The sequence below is a fragment of the Saccoglossus kowalevskii genome, chromosome 5 (genome assembly GCF_978046115.1).
Source record: "Saccoglossus kowalevskii chromosome 5, keSacKowa6.1, whole genome shotgun sequence".
NCBI lineage: Eukaryota > Metazoa > Hemichordata > Enteropneusta > Harrimaniidae > Saccoglossus > Saccoglossus kowalevskii.
In genome coordinates, this window is record NC_140645.1 from 4,127,179 (window position 1) to 4,141,168 (window position 13,990).

Here is a 13,990-nt window from a genome sequence, read left to right on the forward strand (position 1 = left end):
TTGATGAGAAAACTGCACGTGGTATTCCCAGAAGGTCTCCCATGTAAGTACTAACCACGCCCGATGCAGCTTAACTTCAGCGATTGGACGAGAACTGGTGTACTCTGCAATGGTTTGGCAGTAGGCTGAATATTCGTCGGAATTGGATGTAATTTAATACTTCGGCTAAGCAACAAATCCCAGGAAAAAGTTGGTATGTACGGTGAAATAAAAATGTTGATAAGCCTACTGCACGTGGTATTCCCAGCCGGTCTCCCATGCAAGTACTAACCATGCCCGATGCAGCTTAACTTCAGTGATCGGACGAGAACTGGTGTATTCTGCAATGGTTTGGCAGTAGGCTGAATATTCGTCCTAATTGTATGTCATTTAATGCTTCGTCTAGGCAAAAAATCATGGGAAAAAGTTAGCATGTAATGTGGAATAAAAATGTTGATGAGCCTACTGCACGAGGTATTCCCAGCCGGTCTCCCGTGCAAGTACTAACCACGCCCGATGCGGCTTAGCTTCAGTGATCGGACGAGAACTGGTGTATTCTGCAATTGTTTGGCAGTAGACTGAATATTTGTCAGAATTGGATGTAATTTAATACTTCGGCTAGGCAACAAATCCCGAGAAAAAGTTGGTATGTACGGTGGAATAAAAATGTTGATAAGCCTACTGCACGTGGTATTCCCAGCAGGTCTCCCATGCTAGTACTAACCATGCCCGATGCAGATTAACTTCAGTGATCAGACGAGAACTGGTGTATTCTGCATTGGTTTGGCAGTAGGCTGAATATTCGTCGCAATTGGATGTCATTTAATGCTTCGGCTAGGCAAAAATTCATGGAAAAAAGTTAGTATGTACGGTGGAATAAAAATGTTTATCAGCCTACTGCACGTGGTATTCCCAGCCGGTCTCCCATGCAAGTACTAACCACGCCCGATGCAGCTTAACTTCAGCGATCGGACGAGAACTGGTGTACTCTGCAATGGTTTGGCAGTAGGCTGAATACTCGTCGGAATTGGATGTAATTTAATACTTCGGCTAGGCAACAAATCCCGGGAAAAAGTTGGTATGTACGGTGAAATAAAAATGTTGATAAGCCAACTGCACGTGGTATTCCCAGCCGGTCTCCCATGCAAGTACTAACCATGCCCGATGCAGATAAACTTCAGTGATCGGACGAGAACTGGTGTATTCTGCATTGGTTTGGCAGTAGGCTGAATATTCGTCGCAATTGGATGTCATTTAATGCTTCGGCTAGGCAAAAATTCATGGAAAAAAGTTAGTATGTACGGTGGAATAAAAATGTTCATCAGCCTACTGCACGTGGTATTCCCAGCCGGTCTCCCATGCAAGTACTAACCACGCCCGATGCAGCTTAACTTCAGTGATCGGACGAGAACTGGTTTAATCTGCAATGGTTTGGCCGTAGGCTGAATACTCGTCGGAATTGGATGTAATTTAATACTTCGGCTAGGCAACAAATGCCGGGAAAAAGTTGGTATGTACGGTGGAATAAAAATGTTGATGAGAAAACTGCACGTGGTATTCCCAGAAGGTCTCCCATGTAAGTACTAACCACGCCCGATGCAGCTTAACTTCAGCGATCGGACGAGAACTTGTGTACTCTGCAATGGTTTGGCAGTAGGCTGAATATTTGTCGGAATTGGATGTAATTTAATACTTCGGCTAGGCAACAAATCCCGGGAAAAAGTTGGTATATACGGTGAAAAAAAAATGTTGATAAGCCAACTGCACGTGGTATTCCCAGCCGGTCTCCCATGCAAGTACTAACCATGCCCGATGCAGATTAACTTCAGTGATCGGACGAGAACTGGTGTATTCTACACTGGTTTGACAGAAGTCTGAATATTCGTCAGAATTAGATGTCGTTTAATGCTTCGACTAGGCAAAAAATCCCGGGAAAAAGTTAGTATGTACTATGGAATAAAAATGTTGATGAGAAAACTGCACGTGGTATTCCCAGAAGGTCTCCCATGTAAGTACTAACCACGCCCGATGCAGCTTAACTTCAGCGATTGGACGAGAACTGGTGTACTCTGCAATGGTTTGGCAGTAGGCTGAATATTCGTCGGAATTGGATGTAATTTAATACTTCGGCTAGGCAACAAATCCCAGGAAAAAGTTGGTATGTACGGTGAAATAAAAATGTTGATAAGCCTACTGCACGTGGTATTCCCAGCCGGTCTCCCATGCAAGTACTAACCATGCCCAATGCAGCTTAACTTCAGTGATCGGACGAGAACTGGTGTATTCTGCAATGGTTTGGCAGTAGGCTGAATATTCGTCCTAATTGTATGTCATTTAATGCTTCGTCTAGGCAACAAATCCTGGGAAAAAGTTAGCATGTAATGTGGAATAAAAATGTTGATGAGCCTACTGCACGAGGTATTCCCAGCCGGTCTCCCGTGCAAGTACTAACCACGCCCGATGCGGCTTAGCCTCAGTGATCGGACGAGAACTGGTGTATTCTGCATTGGTTTGGCAGTAGGCTGAATATTCGTCGCAATTGGATGTCATTTAATGCTTCGGCTAGGCAAAAATTCATGGAAAAAAGTTAGTATGTACGGTGGAATAAAAATGTTCATCAGCCTACTGCACGTGGTATTCCCAGCCGGTCTCCCATGCAAGTACTAACCACGCCCGATGCAGCTTAACTTCAGCGATCGGACGAGAACTGGTGTACTCTGCAATGGTTTGGCAGTAGGCTGAATACTCGTCGGAATTGGATGTAATTTAATACTTCGGCTAGGCAACAAATCCCGGGAAAAAGTTGGTATGTACGGTGAAATAAAAACGTTGATAAGCCAACTGCACGTGGTATTCCCAGCCGGTCTCCCATGCAAGTACTAACCATGCCCGATGCAGATAAACTTCAGTGATCGGACGAGAACTGGTGTATTCTGCATTGGTTTGGCAGTAGGCTGAATATTCGTCGCAATTGGATGTCATTTAATGCTTCGGCTAGGCAAAAATTCATGGAAAAAAGTTAGTATGTACGGTGGAATAAAAATGTTCATCAGCCTACTGCACGTGGTATTCCCAGCCGGTCTCCCATGCAAGTACTAACCACGCCCGATGCAGCTTAACTTCAGTGATCGGACGAGAAGTGGTTTAATCTGCAATGGTTTGGCCGTAGGCTGAATACTCGTCGGAATTGGATGTAATTTAATACTTCGGCTAGGCAACAAATGCCGGGAAAAAGTTGGTATGTACGGTGGAATAAAAATGTTGATAAACCTACTGCACGTTGTATTCCCAACTGATCTCCCATGCAAGTACTAAGCATGCCCGATGCAAATTAACTTCAGGTATCAAACGAGAGCTGGTGTATTCAGCATCGGTTTGGCAGTAGGCTGAATTTTCGTCGCAATTGGATGTCATTTAATGCTTCGGCTAGGCAAAAAATCATGGAAAAAGTTAGTATGTACGATGGAATAAAAATGTTCATCAGCCTACTGCACGTGGTATTCCCAGCCAGTCTCCCATGCAAGTACTAACCACGCCCGATGCAGCTTAACTTCAGTGATCGGACGAGAACAGGTGTATTCTGCAATGGTTTGGCAGTAGGCAGAACATTCATCGGAATTGGATGTCATTTAATGCTACGGCTAGGCAAAAAAATCATAGGAAATAGTTAGTATGTAATGTGGAATAAAAATGTTGATGAGCCTACTGTACGTCGTATTCCCAGCCGGTCTCTCATGCATGTACTAACCACGCCCGGTGCAGCTAAACTTCAGGGATAGGACGAGAACTGTGTGTTCTGCAATGGTTTGGCAGTAGGCTGAATATTTGTCAGAATTGGATGTCGTTTAACGTTTCGGCTAGGCAAAAAATCCCGGGGAAATTTAGCATGTACGGTGGAATAAAAATGTTGATAAGCCTACTGCACGTGGTATTCCCAGCCGGTCTCCCATGCAAGTACTAACCACGCCCGATGCAGCTTAACTTCAGCGATCGGACGAGAACTTGTGTACTCTGCAATGGTTTGGCAGTAGGCTGAATATTTGTCGGAATTGGATGTAATTTAATACTTCGGCTAGGCAACAAATCCCGGAAAAAATTTGGTATATACGGTGAAATAAAAATGTTGATAAGCCAACTGCACGTGGTATTCCCAGCCGGTCTCCCATTCAAGTACTAACCATGCCCGATGCAGATTAACTTCAGTGATCATACGAGAACTGGTGTATTCTACACTGGTTTGACAGAAGTCTGAATATTCGTCAGAATTAGATGTCGTTTAACGCTTCGACTAGGCAAAAAATCCCGGGAAAAAGTTAGTATGTACTATGGAATAAAAATGTTGATGAGAAAACTGCACGTGGTATTCCCAGAAGGTCTCCCATGTAAGTACTAACCACGCCCGATGCAGCTTAACTTCAGCGATCGGACGAGAACTGGTGTACTCTGCAATGGTTTGGCAGTAGGCTGAATATTCGTCGGAATTGGATGTAATTTAATACTTCGGCTAGGCAACAAATCCCAGGAAAAAGTTGGTATGTACGGTGAAATAAAAATGTTGATAAGCCTACTGCACATGGTATTCCCAGCCGGTCTCCCATGCAAGTACTAACCATGCCTGATGCAGCTTAACTTCAGTGATCGGACGAGAACTGGTGTATTCTGCAATGGTTTGGCAGTAGGCTGAATATTCGTCCTAATTGTATGTCATTTAATGCTTCGTCTAGGCAAAAAATCATGGGAAAAAGTTAGCATGTAATGTGGAATAAAAATGTTGATGAGCCTACTGCACGAGGTATTCCCAGCCGGTCTCCCGTGCAAGTACTAACCACGCCCGATGCGGCTTAGCTTCAGTGATCGGACGAGAACTGGTGTATTCTGCAATGGTTTGGCAGTAGGCTGAACATTTGTCAGAATTGGATGTAATTTAATACTTCTGCTAGGCAACAAATCCCGGGAAAAAGTTGGTATGTACGGTGGAATAAAAATGTTGATGAGCGTACTGCACGTGGTATTCCCAGCCGGTCTCACTCCAAGTACTAACCACGCCCGATGCAGCTTAACTTCAGTGATCGGACGAGAACGGGTGTATTCTGCAATGGTTTAGCAGTAGGCTGAATATTCGTCGGAATTGGATGTAACTTAATACTTCGGCTAGGCAAAAAATCCCGGGAAAAATTTAGTCTGTACGGTGGAACAAAAATGTTGATGAGACTAATGCACGTGGTATTCCCAGCCGGTCTCCCATGCAAGTAATAACCACGCTCGATGCAGCTTAACTTCAGTGATCGGACGAGAACTGGTGTATTTTGCAATGGCTTGGCAGTAGGCTGAATGTTCGTCCGAATTGTATGTCGTTTAATGCTTCGGCTATGCAAACAATCCCGGGAAAATGTTAGTATGTACGGTGGAATAAAAATGTTGATGAGCCTAATGCACGTGGTATTCCCAGCCGGTCTCCCATGCAAGTACTAACCACGCCGGATGCAGCTTAACTTCAGTGATCGGACGAGAACTTGTGTATTCTGCAATGGTTTGGCAGTAGGCTGAATATTCGTCGGAATTGGATGTCATTAAATGCTTCTGCTAGGCAAAAAATCATGGGAAAAAGTTGGTATGTACGGTGGAATAAAAATGTTGATAAGCCTACTGCACGTGGTATTCCCAGCAGGTCTCTCATGCTAGTACTAGCCACGCCCGATGCAGCTTAACTTCATTGATCGGACGAGAACTGGTGTATTCTGAAATGTTTTGGCAGTAGGCTGAATATTCATCGGAATTGGATGTCATTTAATGCTTCGGCTAAGCAAAAAATATCGGGAAAATGTTAGTAAGTAATGTGGAATAAAAATGTTGATGAGCGTACTGCACATGTTATTCCCAGCCGGTCTCACATCCAAGTACTAACCACGCCCGATGCAGCTTAACTTCAGTGATTGGACGAGAACGGGTGTATTCTGCAATGGTTTGGCAGTAGGCTGAATATTTGTCGGAATAGGATGTAATTTAATACTTCGGCTAGGCAAAAAATCCCGGGAAAAGTTAGTACGTACTGTGGTATTAAAATGTTGTTGAGCCTAATGCACGTGGTATTCCCAGCCGGTCTCCCATGCAAGTACTAACCACGCCAGATGCATCTTAACTATAGTGATCGGACGAGAACTGGTGTATTCTGCAATGGTTTGGCAGTAGGCTGAATATTTGTCCGAATTGTATGTCATTTAATGCTTCGGCTAGGCAAAAAATCCCGGGGAAAAGTTAGTATGTACTATGGAATAAAAGTGTTGATGAGAAAACTGCACGTGGTATTCCCAGCAGGTCTCCCATGCAAGTACTAACCATGCCCGATGCAGATTAACTTCAGTAATCGGACCTGAACTGGTGTACTCTGCTTTGGTTTGGCAGTAGGCTGAATATTCGTCGAAATTGGATGTCATTTAATGCTTCGGCTAGGCAAAAAATCATGGAAAAATTTTAGTATGTACGATGGAATAAAAATGTTCATCAGCCTACTGCACGTGGTATTCCCTGCCGGTCTCCCATCCAAGTACTAACCACGCCCGATGCAGCTTAACTTCAGTGATCGGACGAGAACTGGTGTATTCTGCAATGGTTTGGCAGTAGGCTGAATATTCGTCCGAATTGTATGTCATTTAATGCTTCGTCTAGGCAAAAAATCATGGGAAAAAGTTAGTATGTAATGTGGAATAAAAATGTTGATGAGCCTACTGCACGTGGTATTCCCAGCTGGTCTCCTGTGCAAGTACTAACCACGCCCGATGCGGCTTAACTTCAGTAATCGGACGAGAACTGGTGTATTCTGCAATGGTTTGGCAGTAGACTGAATATTTGTCAGAATTGGATGTAATTTAATACTTCGGCTAGGCAACAAATCCCGAGAAAAAGTTGGTATGTACGGTGGAATAAAAATGTTGATAAGCCTACTGCACGTGGTATTCCCAGCAGGTCTCCCATGCTAGTACTAACCATGCCCGATGCAGATTAACTTCAGTGATCAGACGAGAACTGGTGTATTCTGCATTGGTTTGGCAGTAGGCTGAATATTCGTCGCAATTGGATGTCATTTAATGCTTCGGCTAGGCAAAAATTCATGGAAAAAAGTTAGTATGTACGGTGGAATAAAAATGTTCATCAGCCTACTGCACGTGGTATTCCCAGCCGGTCTCCCATGCAAGTACTAACCACGCCCGATGCAGCTTAACTTCAGTGATCGGACGAGAACTGGTGTATTCTGCAATGGTTTGGCAGTAGGCTGAATATTTGTCGGAATAGGATGTCACTTAATGCTTCGGCTAGGCAAAAATTCATGGAAAAAAGTTAGTATGTACGGTGGAATAAAAATGTTCATCAGCCTACTGCACATGTTATTCCCAGCCGGTCTCACATCCAAGTACTAACCACGCCCGATGCAGCTTAACTTCAGTGATCGGACGAGAACTGGTGTATTCTGCATTGGTTTGGCAGTAGGCTGAATATTCGTCGCAATTGGATGTCATTTAATGCTTCGGCTAGGCAAAAATTCATGGAAAAAAGTTAGTATGTACGGTGGAATAAAAATGTTCATCAGCCTACTGCACGTGGTATTCCCAGCCGGTCTCCCATGCAAGTACTAACCACGCCCGATGCAGCTTAACTTCAGTGATTGGACGAGAACTGGTGTATTCTGCAATGGTTTGGCAGTAGGCTGAATATTTGTCGGAATAGGATGTAATTTAATACTTCGGCTAGGCAAAAAATCCCGGGAAAAGTTAGTACGTACTGTGGTATAAAAATGTTGTTGAGCCTAATGCACATGGTATTCCCAGCCGGTCTCCCATGCAAGTACTAACCACGCCAGATGCATCTTAACTTTAGTGATCGGACGAGCACTGGTGTATTCTGCAATGGTTTGGCAGTAGGCTGAATATTCGTCCGAATTGTATGTCATTTAATGCTTCGGCTAGGCAAAAAATCCCGGGGAAAAGTTAGTATGTACTATGGAATAAAAGTGTTGATGAGAAAACTGCACGTGGTATTCCCAGCAGGTCTCCCATGCAAGTACTAACCATGCCCGATGCAGATTAACTTCAGTAATCGGACCTGAACTGGTGTACTCTGCTTTGGTTTGGCAGTAGGCTGAATATTCGTCGAAATTGGATGTCATTTAATGCTTCGGCTAGGCAAAAAATCATGGAAAAATTTTAGTATGTACGATGGAATAAAAATGTTCATCAGCCTACTGCACGTGGTATTCCCTGCCGGTCTCCCATCCAAGTACTAACCACGCCCGATGCAGCTTAACTTCAGTGATCGGACGAGAACTGGTGTATTCTGCAATGGTTTGGCAGTAGGCTGAATATTCGTCCGAATTGTATGTCATTTAATGCTTCGTCTAGGCAAAAAATTATGGGAAAAAGTTAGTATGTAATGTGGAATAAAAATGTTGATGAGCCTACTGCACGTGGTATTCCCAGCTGGTCTCCTGTGCAAGTACTAACCACGCCCGATGCGGCTTAACTTCAGTAATCGGACGAGAACTGGTGTATTCTGCAATGGTTTGGCAGTAGACTGAATATTTGTCAGAATTGGATGTAATTTAATACTTCGGCTAGGCAACAAATCCCGAGAAAAAGTTGGTATGTACGGTGAAATAAAAATGTTGATAAGCCTACTGCACGTGGTATTCCCAGCAGGTCTCCCATGCTAGTACTAACCATGCCCGATGCAGATTAACTTCAGTGATCAGACGAGAACTGGTGTATTCTGCATTGGTTTGGCAGTAGGCTGAATATTCGTCGCAATTGGATGTCATTTAATGCTTCGGCTAGGCAAAAATTCATGGAAAAAAGTTAGTATGTACGGTGGAATAAAAATGTTCATCAGCCTACTGCACGTGGTATTCCCAGCCGGTCTCCCATGCAAGTACTAACCACGCCCGATGCAGCTTAACTTCAGTGATCGGACGAGAACTGGTGTATTCTGCAATGGTTTGGCCGTAGGCTGAATACTCGTCGGAATTGGATGTAATTTAATACTTCGGCTAGGCAACAAATGCCGGGAAAAAGTTGGTATGTACGGTGGAATAAAAATGTTGATAAACCTACTGCACGTTGTATTCCCAACTGATCTCCCATGCAAGTACTAAGCATGCCCAATGCAAATTAACTTCAGGTATCGGATGAGAGCTGGTGTATTCAGCATCGGTTTGGCAGTAGGCTGAATATTTGTCAGAATTGGATGTCGTTTAACGTTTCGGCTAGGCAAAAAATCCCGGGGAAAAGTTAGCATGTACGGTGGAATAAAAATGTTGATAAGCCTACTGCACGTGGTATTCCCAGCCGGTCTCCCATGCAAGTACTAACCACGCCCGATGCAGCTTAACTTCAGCGATCGGAAGAAAACTGGTGTACTCTGCTTTGGTTTGGCAGTAGGCTGAAGATTCGTCAGAATTAGATGTCATTTAATGCTTCGACTAGGCAAAAAATCCCGGGAAAAAGTTAGTATGTACTATGGAATAAAAATGTTGATGAGAAAACTGCACGTGGTATTCCCAGAAGGTCTCCCATGTAAGTACTAACCACGCCCGATGCAGTTTAACTTCAGCGATCGGACGAGAACTGGTGTACTCTGCAATGGTTTGGCAGTAGGCTGAATATTCGTCGGAATTGGATGTAATTTAATACTTCGGCTAGGCAACAAATCCCAGGAAAAAGTTGGTATGTACGGTGAAATAAAAATGTTGATAAGCCTACTGCACGTGGTATTCCCAGCCGGTCTCCCATGCAAGTACTAACCATGCCCGATGCAGATTAACTTCAGTAATCAGACGAGAACTGGTGTACTCTGCTTTGGTTTGGCAGTAGGCTGAATATTCGTCGAAATTGTATGTCATTTAATGCTTCGGCTAGGCAAAAAATCATGGAAAAATGTTAGTATGTACGATGGAATAAAAATGTTCATCAGCCTACTGCACGTGGTATTCCCTGCCGGTCTCCCATGCAAGTACTAACCACGCCCGATGCAGCTTAACTTCAGTGATCGGACGATAACTGGTGTATTCTGCAATGGTTTGGCAGTAGGCTGAATACTCGTCGGAATTGGATGTCATTAAATGCTACGGCTAGGCAAAAAATCATGGGAAAAGTTAGTATGTAATGTGGAATAAAAATGTTGCTGAACCTACTGCACGTGGTATTCTCAGCCGGTCTCCCATGCAAGTACTAACCACTACCGATGCAGCTTAACTTCAGTGATCGGACAAGAACTGGTGTGTTCTGCAATGGTTTGGCAGTAGGCTGAATATTTGTTGGAATTGGATGTAATTTAATACTTCGGCTAGGCAAAAAATCCCGGAAAAAAGTTAGTGTGTACGGTGGAATAATAATGTTGATGAGCCTAATGCACGTGGTATTCCCAGCCAGTCTCCCATGCAAGTACTAACCACGCCCGATGCAGCTTAACTTCAGTGATCGGATGAGAACTGGTGTATTCTGCAATGGTTTGGCAGTAGGCTGAATATTCGTCCGAATTGTATGTCATTTAATGCTTCGTCTAGGCAAAAAATCATGGGGAAAAGTTAGTATGTAATGTGGAATAAAAATGTTGATGAGCCTACTGCACGTGGTTTTCCCAGCTAGTCTCCCGTGCAAGTACTAACCACGCCCGATGCAGCTTAACTTCAGTGATCGGACGAGAACTGGTGTATTCTGCAATGGTTTGGCAGTAGGCTGAATAACTGTCGGAATTGGATGTAATTTAAAACTTCGGCTAGGCAACAAATCCCGAGAAAAAGTTGGTATGTACGGTGGAATAAAAATGTTGATAAGCCTACTGCACGTGGTATTCCCAGCCGGTCTCCCATGCAAGTACTAACCATGCCGAATGCAGATTAACTTCAGTGATCGGACGAGAACTGATGTACTCTGCATTGGTTTGGCAGTAGGCTGAATATTAGTCGGAATTGGATGTAATTTAATACTTCGGCTAGGCAAAAAATCCCGGAAAAAAGTTAGTGTGTACGGTGGAATAATAATGTTGATGAGCCTAATGCACGTGGTATTCCCAGCCAGTCTCCCATGCAAGTACTAACCACGCCCGATGCAGCTTAACTTCAGTGATCGGATGGGAACTGGTGTATTTTGCAATGGTTTGGCAGTAAGCTGAATATTCGTCCGAATTGGATGAAATTTAAAACTTCGGCTAGGCAACAAATCCCGAGAAAAAGTTGGTATGTACGGTGGAATAAAAATGTTGATAAGCCTACTGCACGTGGTATTCCCAGCCGGTCTCCCATGCAAGTACTAACCATGCCGAATGCAGATTAACTTCAGTGATCGGACGAGAACTGATGTACTCTGCATTGGTTTGGCAGTAGGCTGAATATTAGTCGGAATTGGATGTAATTTAATACTTCGGCTAGGCAACAAATCCAGGAAAAAAGTTTGTATGTACTGTGAAATAAAATGTTGATAAGCCTACTGCACGTGGTATTCCCAGCCGGTCTCCCATGCTAGTACTAACCATGCCCGATGCAGATTAACTTCAGTGATCAGACGAGAACTGGTGTATTCTGCATTGGTTTGGCAGTAGGCTGAATATTCGTTGCAATTGGATGTCATTTAATGCTTCGGCTAGGCAAAAATTCATGGAAAAAAGTTAGTATGTACGGTGGAATAAAAATGTTCATCAGCCTACTGCACGTGGTATTCCCAGCCGGTCTCCCATGCAAGTACTAATCACGCCCGATGCAGCTTAACTTCAGTGATCGGACGAGAACTGGTGTATTCTGCAATGGTTTGGCAGTAGGCTGAATATTTGTCGGAATAGGATGTCATTTAATGCTTCGGCTAGGCAAAAATTCATGGAAAAAAGTTAGTATGTACGGTGGAATAAAAATGTTCATCAGCCTACTGCACATGTTATTCCCAGCCGGTCTCACATCCAAGTACTAACCACGCCCGATGCAGCTTAACTTCAGTGATCGGACGAGAACTGGTGTATTCTGCAATGGTTTGGCCGTAGGCTGAATACTCGTCGGAATTGAATGTAATTTAATACTTCGGCTAGGCAACAAATGCCGGGAAAAAGTTGGTATGTACGGTGGAATAAAAATGTTGATAAACCTACTGCACGTTGTATTCCCAACTGATCTCCCATGCAAGTATTAAGCATGCCCAATGCAAATTAACTTCAGGTATCGGATGAGAGCTGGTGTATTCAGCATCGGTTTGGCAGTAGGCTGAATATTTGTCAGAATTGGATGTCGTTTAACGTTTCGGCTAGGCAAAAAATCCCGGGGAAAAGTTAGCATGTACGGTGGAATAAAAATGTTGATAAGCCTACTGCACGTGGTATTCCCAGCCGGTCTCCCATGCAAGTACTAACCACGCCCGATGCAGCTTAACTTCAGCGATCGGAAGAAAACTGGTGTACTCTGCTTTGGTTTGGCAGTAGGCTGAATATTCGTCAGAATTAGATGTCATTTAATGCTTCGACTAGGCAAAAAATCCCGGGAAAAAGTTAGTATGTACTATGGAATAAAAATGTTGATGAGAAAACTGCACGTGGTATTCCCTGCCGGTCTCCCATGCAAGTACTAACCACGCCCGATGCAGCTTAACTTCAGTGATCGGACGAGAACTGGTGTATTCTGCAATGGTTTGGCAGTAGGCTGAATACTCGTCGGAATTGGATGTCATTAAATGCTACGGCTAGGCAAAAAATCATGGGAAAAGTTAGTATGTAATGTGGAATAAAAATGTTGCTGAACCTACTGCACGTGGTATTCTCAGCCGGTCTCCCATGCAAGTACTAACCACTACCGATGCAGCTTAACTTCAGTGATCGGACAAGAACTGGTGTGTTCTGCAATGGTTTGGCAGTAGGCTGAATATTTGTTGGAATTGGATGTAATTTAAAACTTCGGCTAGGCAACAAATCCCGAGAAAAAGTTGGTATGTACGGTGGAATAAAAATGTTGATAAGCCTACTGCACGTGGTATTCCCAGCCGGTCTCCCATGCAAGTACTAACCATGCCGAATGCAGATTAACTTCAGTGATCGGACGAGAACTGATGTACTCTGCATTGGTTTGGCAGTAGGCTGAATATTAGTCGGAATTGGATGTAATTTAATACTTCGGCTAGGCAACAAATCCAGGAAAAATGTTTGTATGTACTGTGAAATAAAATGTTGATAAGCCTACTGCACGTGGTATTCCCAGCCGGTCTCCCATGCTAGTACTAACCATGCCCAATGCAGATTAACTTCAGTGATCAGACGAGAACTGGTGTATTCTGCATTTGTTTGGCAGTAGGCTGAATATTCGTCGCAATTGGATGTCATTTAATGCTTCGGCTAGGCAAAAATTCATGGAAAAAAGTTAGTATGTACGGTGGAATAAAAATGTTCATCAGCCTACTGCACGTGGTATTCCCAGCCGGTCTCCCATGCAAGTACTAACCACGCCCGATGCAGCTTAACTTCAGTGATCGGACGAGAACTGGTGTATTCTGCAATGGTTTGGCCGTAGGCTGAATACTCGTCGGAATTGGATGTAATTTAATACTTCGGCTAGGCAACAAATGCCGGGAAAAAGTTGGTATGTACGGTGGAATAAAAATGTTGATAAACCTACTGCACGTTGTATTCCCAACTGATCTCCCATGCAAGTACTAAGCATGCCCAATGCAAATTAACTTCAGGTATCGGATGAGAGCTGGTGTATTCAGCATCGGTTTGGCAGTAGGCTGAATATTTGTCAGAATTGGATGTCGTTTAACGTTTCGGCTAGGCAAAAAATCCCGGGGAAAAGTTAGCATGTACGGTGGAATAAAAATGTTGATAAGCCTACTGCACGTGGTATTCCCAGCCGGTCTCCCATGCAAGTACTAACCACGCCCGATGCAGCTTAACTTCAGCGATCGGAAGAAAACTGGTGTACTCTGCTTTGGTTTGGCAGTAGGCTGAATATTCGTCAGAATTAGATGTCATTTAATGCTTCGACTAGGCAAAA

The 13,990-nt window shown here is 43.8% G+C and overlaps 3 non-coding genes and 53 pseudogenes across 3 annotated transcripts; all 56 read right to left on the reverse strand.

The window, feature by feature from the left end:
* Positions 1-6: 6 nt before the first annotated feature.
* LOC146743683 (5S ribosomal RNA) lies at positions 7-126 on the reverse strand (annotated as a pseudogene).
* Positions 127-222: 96 nt separating this feature from the next.
* On the reverse strand, positions 223-342 carry LOC146743684 (5S ribosomal RNA; annotated as a pseudogene).
* A 96-nt stretch (positions 343-438) lies between these two features.
* LOC146743685 (5S ribosomal RNA) lies at positions 439-558 on the reverse strand (annotated as a pseudogene).
* Positions 559-654: 96 nt separating this feature from the next.
* LOC146743686 (5S ribosomal RNA) lies at positions 655-774 on the reverse strand (annotated as a pseudogene).
* Positions 775-870: 96 nt separating this feature from the next.
* LOC146743687 (5S ribosomal RNA) lies at positions 871-990 on the reverse strand (annotated as a pseudogene).
* Positions 991-1,086: 96 nt separating this feature from the next.
* Positions 1,087-1,206, reverse strand: LOC146743688 (5S ribosomal RNA; annotated as a pseudogene).
* A 96-nt stretch (positions 1,207-1,302) lies between these two features.
* LOC146743689 (5S ribosomal RNA) lies at positions 1,303-1,422 on the reverse strand (annotated as a pseudogene).
* Positions 1,423-1,518: 96 nt separating this feature from the next.
* Positions 1,519-1,638, reverse strand: LOC146743690 (5S ribosomal RNA; annotated as a pseudogene).
* A 96-nt stretch (positions 1,639-1,734) lies between these two features.
* LOC146743691 (5S ribosomal RNA) lies at positions 1,735-1,854 on the reverse strand (annotated as a pseudogene).
* A 96-nt stretch (positions 1,855-1,950) lies between these two features.
* LOC146743692 (5S ribosomal RNA) lies at positions 1,951-2,070 on the reverse strand (annotated as a pseudogene).
* A 96-nt stretch (positions 2,071-2,166) lies between these two features.
* LOC146743693 (5S ribosomal RNA) lies at positions 2,167-2,286 on the reverse strand (annotated as a pseudogene).
* Positions 2,287-2,382: 96 nt separating this feature from the next.
* On the reverse strand, positions 2,383-2,502 carry LOC146743694 (5S ribosomal RNA; annotated as a pseudogene).
* A 96-nt stretch (positions 2,503-2,598) lies between these two features.
* Positions 2,599-2,718, reverse strand: LOC146743695 (5S ribosomal RNA; annotated as a pseudogene).
* A 96-nt stretch (positions 2,719-2,814) lies between these two features.
* Positions 2,815-2,934, reverse strand: LOC146743696 (5S ribosomal RNA; annotated as a pseudogene).
* Positions 2,935-3,030: 96 nt separating this feature from the next.
* LOC146743697 (5S ribosomal RNA) lies at positions 3,031-3,150 on the reverse strand (annotated as a pseudogene).
* Positions 3,151-3,461: 311 nt separating this feature from the next.
* Positions 3,462-3,581, reverse strand: LOC146743698 (5S ribosomal RNA; annotated as a pseudogene).
* A 311-nt stretch (positions 3,582-3,892) lies between these two features.
* Positions 3,893-4,012, reverse strand: LOC146743699 (5S ribosomal RNA; annotated as a pseudogene).
* Positions 4,013-4,108: 96 nt separating this feature from the next.
* LOC146743700 (5S ribosomal RNA) lies at positions 4,109-4,228 on the reverse strand (annotated as a pseudogene).
* A 96-nt stretch (positions 4,229-4,324) lies between these two features.
* Positions 4,325-4,444, reverse strand: LOC146743701 (5S ribosomal RNA; annotated as a pseudogene).
* Positions 4,445-4,540: 96 nt separating this feature from the next.
* LOC146743702 (5S ribosomal RNA) lies at positions 4,541-4,660 on the reverse strand (annotated as a pseudogene).
* A 96-nt stretch (positions 4,661-4,756) lies between these two features.
* Positions 4,757-4,876, reverse strand: LOC146743703 (5S ribosomal RNA; annotated as a pseudogene).
* Positions 4,877-4,972: 96 nt separating this feature from the next.
* Positions 4,973-5,091, reverse strand: LOC146743704 (5S ribosomal RNA; annotated as a pseudogene).
* A 312-nt stretch (positions 5,092-5,403) lies between these two features.
* LOC146743705 (5S ribosomal RNA) lies at positions 5,404-5,523 on the reverse strand (annotated as a pseudogene).
* Positions 5,524-5,619: 96 nt separating this feature from the next.
* LOC146743706 (5S ribosomal RNA) lies at positions 5,620-5,739 on the reverse strand (annotated as a pseudogene).
* A 96-nt stretch (positions 5,740-5,835) lies between these two features.
* On the reverse strand, positions 5,836-5,955 carry LOC146743707 (5S ribosomal RNA; annotated as a pseudogene).
* Positions 5,956-6,050: 95 nt separating this feature from the next.
* Positions 6,051-6,170, reverse strand: LOC146743708 (5S ribosomal RNA; annotated as a pseudogene).
* Positions 6,171-6,482: 312 nt separating this feature from the next.
* On the reverse strand, positions 6,483-6,602 carry LOC146743709 (5S ribosomal RNA). The gene has a single exon (XR_014929618.1). It is a non-coding gene; the product is annotated as a 5S ribosomal RNA (ribosomal RNA).
* Positions 6,603-6,698: 96 nt separating this feature from the next.
* Positions 6,699-6,818, reverse strand: LOC146743710 (5S ribosomal RNA; annotated as a pseudogene).
* A 96-nt stretch (positions 6,819-6,914) lies between these two features.
* LOC146743711 (5S ribosomal RNA) lies at positions 6,915-7,034 on the reverse strand (annotated as a pseudogene).
* Positions 7,035-7,130: 96 nt separating this feature from the next.
* Positions 7,131-7,250, reverse strand: LOC146743712 (5S ribosomal RNA). The gene has a single exon (XR_014929639.1). It is a non-coding gene; the product is annotated as a 5S ribosomal RNA (ribosomal RNA).
* Positions 7,251-7,346: 96 nt separating this feature from the next.
* Positions 7,347-7,466, reverse strand: LOC146743713 (5S ribosomal RNA; annotated as a pseudogene).
* Positions 7,467-7,562: 96 nt separating this feature from the next.
* LOC146743714 (5S ribosomal RNA) lies at positions 7,563-7,682 on the reverse strand (annotated as a pseudogene).
* Positions 7,683-8,209: 527 nt separating this feature from the next.
* Positions 8,210-8,329, reverse strand: LOC146743715 (5S ribosomal RNA). The gene has a single exon (XR_014929619.1). It is a non-coding gene; the product is annotated as a 5S ribosomal RNA (ribosomal RNA).
* A 96-nt stretch (positions 8,330-8,425) lies between these two features.
* Positions 8,426-8,545, reverse strand: LOC146743716 (5S ribosomal RNA; annotated as a pseudogene).
* A 96-nt stretch (positions 8,546-8,641) lies between these two features.
* Positions 8,642-8,761, reverse strand: LOC146743717 (5S ribosomal RNA; annotated as a pseudogene).
* Positions 8,762-8,857: 96 nt separating this feature from the next.
* On the reverse strand, positions 8,858-8,977 carry LOC146743718 (5S ribosomal RNA; annotated as a pseudogene).
* Positions 8,978-9,289: 312 nt separating this feature from the next.
* On the reverse strand, positions 9,290-9,409 carry LOC146743719 (5S ribosomal RNA; annotated as a pseudogene).
* A 96-nt stretch (positions 9,410-9,505) lies between these two features.
* LOC146743720 (5S ribosomal RNA) lies at positions 9,506-9,625 on the reverse strand (annotated as a pseudogene).
* A 96-nt stretch (positions 9,626-9,721) lies between these two features.
* Positions 9,722-9,841, reverse strand: LOC146743721 (5S ribosomal RNA; annotated as a pseudogene).
* Positions 9,842-9,937: 96 nt separating this feature from the next.
* LOC146743722 (5S ribosomal RNA) lies at positions 9,938-10,057 on the reverse strand (annotated as a pseudogene).
* Positions 10,058-10,152: 95 nt separating this feature from the next.
* On the reverse strand, positions 10,153-10,272 carry LOC146743723 (5S ribosomal RNA; annotated as a pseudogene).
* Positions 10,273-10,368: 96 nt separating this feature from the next.
* On the reverse strand, positions 10,369-10,488 carry LOC146743724 (5S ribosomal RNA; annotated as a pseudogene).
* Positions 10,489-10,584: 96 nt separating this feature from the next.
* On the reverse strand, positions 10,585-10,704 carry LOC146743725 (5S ribosomal RNA; annotated as a pseudogene).
* Positions 10,705-10,800: 96 nt separating this feature from the next.
* LOC146743726 (5S ribosomal RNA) lies at positions 10,801-10,920 on the reverse strand (annotated as a pseudogene).
* Positions 10,921-11,016: 96 nt separating this feature from the next.
* On the reverse strand, positions 11,017-11,136 carry LOC146743727 (5S ribosomal RNA; annotated as a pseudogene).
* A 96-nt stretch (positions 11,137-11,232) lies between these two features.
* LOC146743728 (5S ribosomal RNA) lies at positions 11,233-11,352 on the reverse strand (annotated as a pseudogene).
* Positions 11,353-11,447: 95 nt separating this feature from the next.
* On the reverse strand, positions 11,448-11,567 carry LOC146743729 (5S ribosomal RNA; annotated as a pseudogene).
* Positions 11,568-11,663: 96 nt separating this feature from the next.
* LOC146743730 (5S ribosomal RNA) lies at positions 11,664-11,783 on the reverse strand (annotated as a pseudogene).
* Positions 11,784-11,879: 96 nt separating this feature from the next.
* LOC146743731 (5S ribosomal RNA) lies at positions 11,880-11,999 on the reverse strand (annotated as a pseudogene).
* Positions 12,000-12,311: 312 nt separating this feature from the next.
* On the reverse strand, positions 12,312-12,431 carry LOC146743732 (5S ribosomal RNA; annotated as a pseudogene).
* Positions 12,432-12,527: 96 nt separating this feature from the next.
* On the reverse strand, positions 12,528-12,647 carry LOC146743733 (5S ribosomal RNA; annotated as a pseudogene).
* Positions 12,648-12,742: 95 nt separating this feature from the next.
* On the reverse strand, positions 12,743-12,862 carry LOC146743734 (5S ribosomal RNA; annotated as a pseudogene).
* A 96-nt stretch (positions 12,863-12,958) lies between these two features.
* Positions 12,959-13,078, reverse strand: LOC146743735 (5S ribosomal RNA; annotated as a pseudogene).
* Positions 13,079-13,173: 95 nt separating this feature from the next.
* LOC146743736 (5S ribosomal RNA) lies at positions 13,174-13,293 on the reverse strand (annotated as a pseudogene).
* A 96-nt stretch (positions 13,294-13,389) lies between these two features.
* Positions 13,390-13,509, reverse strand: LOC146743737 (5S ribosomal RNA; annotated as a pseudogene).
* A 312-nt stretch (positions 13,510-13,821) lies between these two features.
* LOC146743738 (5S ribosomal RNA) lies at positions 13,822-13,941 on the reverse strand (annotated as a pseudogene).
* Positions 13,942-13,990: the final 49 nt, after the last annotated feature.